The sequence below is a fragment of the Odontesthes bonariensis genome, chromosome 10 (genome assembly GCF_027942865.1).
Source record: "Odontesthes bonariensis isolate fOdoBon6 chromosome 10, fOdoBon6.hap1, whole genome shotgun sequence".
NCBI lineage: Eukaryota > Metazoa > Chordata > Actinopteri > Atheriniformes > Atherinopsidae > Odontesthes > Odontesthes bonariensis.
Window position 1 is genome coordinate 36,359,183 of NC_134515.1, and position 4,595 is coordinate 36,363,777.

At 41.6% G+C, this 4,595-nt stretch overlaps 1 long non-coding RNA gene across 1 annotated transcript; it reads left to right on the top strand.

Annotated features, from left to right (window-relative positions):
- The first annotated feature begins 1,139 nt into the window (after positions 1–1,139).
- LOC142390406 (uncharacterized) lies at positions 1,140–2,052 on the top strand. Its single transcript, XR_012770464.1, has 3 exons — positions 1,140–1,280; positions 1,401–1,453; positions 1,560–2,052. It is a non-coding gene; the product is annotated as an uncharacterized LOC142390406 (long non-coding RNA).
- Positions 2,053–4,595: the final 2,543 nt, after the last annotated feature.

Consider the following 4,595-nt stretch of genomic DNA (forward strand, 5'->3'; position numbering starts at 1 on the left):
TGGCAACTGCTCCCCCATGCCCCCCTCCCCTCCCCTACTTAGGAGAGCCTTTAATATGTAAATGCCAGTGATCAGGTCAGGAGCTGCCACAGTCATTTTCAAGTGGGGTGGGGTGAGGTGAGGTGAGGTGGGGGGTGGGCAGGCCTGTTTCTACACGTTCACTATCACCTCCAACTCCAGCCAAGTTTGTTGCTGTGTTGTCTTGAAAAAGAAGAGGTGCACGCTGTCTGCTGGTGACAGGTGATGCATATCTGGTTTTTTTTCTCCCAAACACCTCTTTTGTAATACCGCTTTTTGTGGGCAAGATTCAAGGATTCAAGGTTTCAAAGGTTTATTGTCATGTGTGCAGTTAGAAACGTGTTTCCCTGAACAATGAAATTATTTTCTTTGTTGCCCGCACTGGATGTCCAAATGTATAATAATAAAGATAAGATAAAGATAAAATAAGCATGCAACAGCAATATTCTAAAAGGTTTCTTAAATAAAATAGAAATATAGAAATAAAAATATAGAAATCTGGCCTGTATACATAATGTGCAGTAGTGCGCTCAGTGTTTTATTGTGTATGGCTTAATTCGGTGTCACAATGGTCACGATATCGCCGAGGTCTTTTCTTTCTCCTTGCAGAGTCCATTTTTGTGTCAAAACAGTGCAAATTGCCAGCTGTGGTCAGACAACATTAAATAGCAAAAGGACGGGAGGTTGTCTCGCGAGTATTCCGTGTAATGACGTATACGCATATGATTGGTGGAGCTTAACGGCTCGCATAAGCTCTCGTTCAATCACGTATGAGAAACATTGTGTCGTGCAGTGTAAACAAAAAGTTTAAGGAGCAGATCTGGCGGCAGAAAGGCAGACAGAGTCCCGTACTGTGAAAACTGACCTGGTTTGTGGCTGGAAGACGACTAGCTTTCAACTCCCCAGCAACTCTCTGCGGGTCTACAGGTTTGTGTGTTTTTTTCTACTTGCACATGACCATTTGATTGTTTAATTTTAGTCTTGTTGACACTGTACAGCACTTGGGACAGTTCTCGCTGATTTTAAATGTGCTGTGTATTAAACTTACTTACTCACTTGCTTACAGGCAGATAAAATGAAAGTCCTGTTGAATGCTATGACCGGGATTTCTCGTATGGTGGCCAGAGGGTTCTGGAGGGAATCGACCAGAGATTCGCTAGGTTGGAGGTAAGATGGCCGTCGAGAACGGACTGGAGTTACATTCCAGAGAAGGTGAAGAGCGCACCCCCAAGAGAAGGCGGATACAGAATCCGAAAATCGCGGTAAGAGTAGGTTATTGACTGTGGCTTTAGGCTAAACTCAACTTAATTGTGTCCATCACGTGAAAACCAGTGTGAGTTGCTTTATTTAAAAAAAATTAATTTCGTGTTTTCAATTTATAGGAAGCAGTTCGCCGCCTGCATAACTCACCGTGGCATTATAATCCAGGTCAAGGGTAAGAATAAGTGAATGTTCTCCCAATATCTAGTTGAGTTGGACCCGATGTTACGTTACGTTAATGCAGTTTTTTTTTATTAACCATAGGCCTGTTGTTTTTACAGGCTACTGTCACCTCACAATATGGATGTAACGAGTCGCTTGAAGGAGGCGGTGTCAAACAGTCCGAACTTCAGAGAGGCAGACGGGGACACTATCGAGGGTGAGCGGCGCTGACTTTTACCACGGCTGGTACTGATACTTTTAAGCACTGGTCATTTTATTCATTCCTCTTGTTTGTTTTTTTTTAGCTGCGTGACGGACCTGTGTGCTGTGCTACAGGCGCGTCTTGAAGCCAACCCGAAATACTCACAGTCTCACCACAGAAGAGTGAAAGAGAGTAAGAACATATACGCTGTCAATATGACTTTCGTTACTTTATAGACAAGTTGTCAATATGCTGTGCATGGATTATTTATTGGTTATTCCAACAGCTCCCAGAAGCCAGCTTCTGATCCAGGATGAGGACGTCTGACAACTCCGCAGACTCTGCAGGGACCGGAGTAATGCGGAGAATGCGGATTCCAAACGGCGGCGTTTAGGCTTATTGTGTATATTGTAGGCTACAGCAGTGTGTGTATATAGTTTTCAATTCTTTATTATCAACATGGTTCTTATTACAATGTAAGCTATGTACATTGTGTGGTGTGGCAATAAAAGCGCTTTAAAAAAAAAAAAAAAGTTTTCTTTTTCATTCTCAATAGATTCACGTCATTCATGCCTGCATTAGCCTAGTCATAGTGCAGCTTATAAGAATGACGTGAATATATGAAGTACACAAACATCCCAGGAATATTAGTAATCATAATCACAATTATTAATCATAATTACTGAATGATATGCCCATATAAAGTATGCATATATTAACCTTATTGGCCAATGGGCGGACAGCTTTACAGGAGCTTTTTTTATGTAATCACGTGCCTTTTTTGTCCAATACCAGCGAGGCCAGTGAGAGGTCCAGGCACTCTCACAGCGGGGTGCTAATCGCTGGGCCATTAGCACCCCGCTGTGAGAGCCCGCCGCGAGTCGGGTTCGTTTCCGACGATTTTGTCGCTCAACAAACTTAAAGTTTGTCTGCCTGCTAGCGCCCAGGTGCGTCCGAAAATTAGGCAAATTCGCGGAAGTTCACTGCCGTCCACAGTGACACAAATCCCTCTTTTCGTGCAGTGCATTGCAATGAATGTAAAAAGCATGTTTAGCCTCTGCTTTGATCCTGGCTGCAACCCCACTGCACCTCCCTGACATCACTGCTGCCCCATCATAACCTTGACCTACAAGATTTGACTTTTATTCAAGACCATACCTTTCCAGACACTGTGCAATCTTTTGACTGACTCCTGCTGCGTCCAATTCACTGGCTCTCTGGAAATCTAAAAAGCTCTCATGAACTGCACCACTGTAATAGTACCTTAGTACTAATGACAGTTGCTCCTTTTTCTTTAAGATCTTTTGTTTCATCTGCAATAACAGAAAAAACCTTGCTTTCTTTTACTTCCTTTATTATTTCTTCGCGGACCATATCTGACAGGCATTCCAAAACTTCATTTTGAATAGTGTTACTGATGTACTTGGCATTTCCTGCACCATTCATTTATTTTGCAACCAGCGGACGAAGCACCTCTGCTACTGTCTTTATGTACATCCTATTTTCGTCAACGAATAGAAGAATCTTTAACAATATTCTTCTTGTATTCGCTCTACGCAAACATGGCATTAACATGCCCCTCTGAATACTCATGCCATTTAAAGCCCCCCATCTTTATACATGGCCTTTTTCCAATAGGAGTATCCTGCTTTTGATGCAAAAGGTGTTTCTGGAGTGTTGGGCAAGCTAAAGTGTCTACATGCAAAGCAATAAGCGGAGTCCTCACATTGTGAGTACTATGGGAAATGCATGTACCACGAGCTGTTAAATGACCTTTTCCTCCCCCCCTGCACAGTCCTTGGATACACCCTCAGGTATGGCCATGTTGGTCCATCTGCTGGGCACCAGGATATGTCTGAGGAAAAAAAGGAATAACTTTTAATATTTGTTGATTATATATAACAACCAATATATGATGCAACAACGTTGAATTCCAAATGTTGTGAGCTAATCCCGGGTCTCCGATTAAATAATGCACTAACCTACTTCAGCCTTCATTTTTGTGGAAGCTTTCCTAATCTTAAAGCAAAACTAGAATTGAAATACCTGGTGTTTGGGATGGTGTAGGAGTGAAGAATATGGAGCCTCTTCTGTGTCACTGCCACTGCAACTTACATACAAACTCCTGTGGGTCCACATCTTGATGATCTGACTGGTTGTCTGCCTCACTGGAGGGAATATCTGAGCACACAAAGAAATATTCCATTAATACATTCATAAATAAGGCATATCTTTAATCTTGTTGTCTCATATTGTGTTTAAGCACACATTTAGCACTATATATTTAATTGGTTTGTGGTTTATTTACCTGTTGAATGCTGTATTGAAGATGATGGGCCTTCATCCTTGTCTCCAGGTTCATCACTATGCAAAGTTTCTAGGAAAAGATATCTCAGTAATTTAGTTATTTATTTAGGACTTGCACTCACAAACATCACCTGTGGAGTAGACTGAAGCAGGTAGGCAACAAACTCATAGGTGAGCTCAGGCACAGGTAATCCAAATAAACGCTTAAGGATATATCCAAAATGTAAAGCGTAATCCAAGACTTAATCCAAAAAACACAAGACAATAGTTTAACCATGAACTCCAGAATAACCACTGTTAATGCTAACTATCTGGCAAAGAAAGGGGAAAGCAAACCAAGTATTTATAGATGGAAGATAATTAAGAAACAATAGAAAACTGGTGTGTCAGGGCAGGATGGCATCCCCTCCTCCTGCTGGTAGATGGAAAAACCAGGAAAAGAAAGAACATTAAGCAGGCCCTGGAGAAGCAGCTGTGGCTGTGACACTTTAGCCATGATAAAGTAACTAAAAGAAAAAATGGTGATTTTCAAGTGATGATTTAAAGAAGACCCGTAATGGCAAAAAAAAAAAAACCCACCTTTTTCTGTTCTTGAGAGCATATGTTACTAGTAGAGTAGTCTATGAAGTTAATTAGTCTGTGTGTG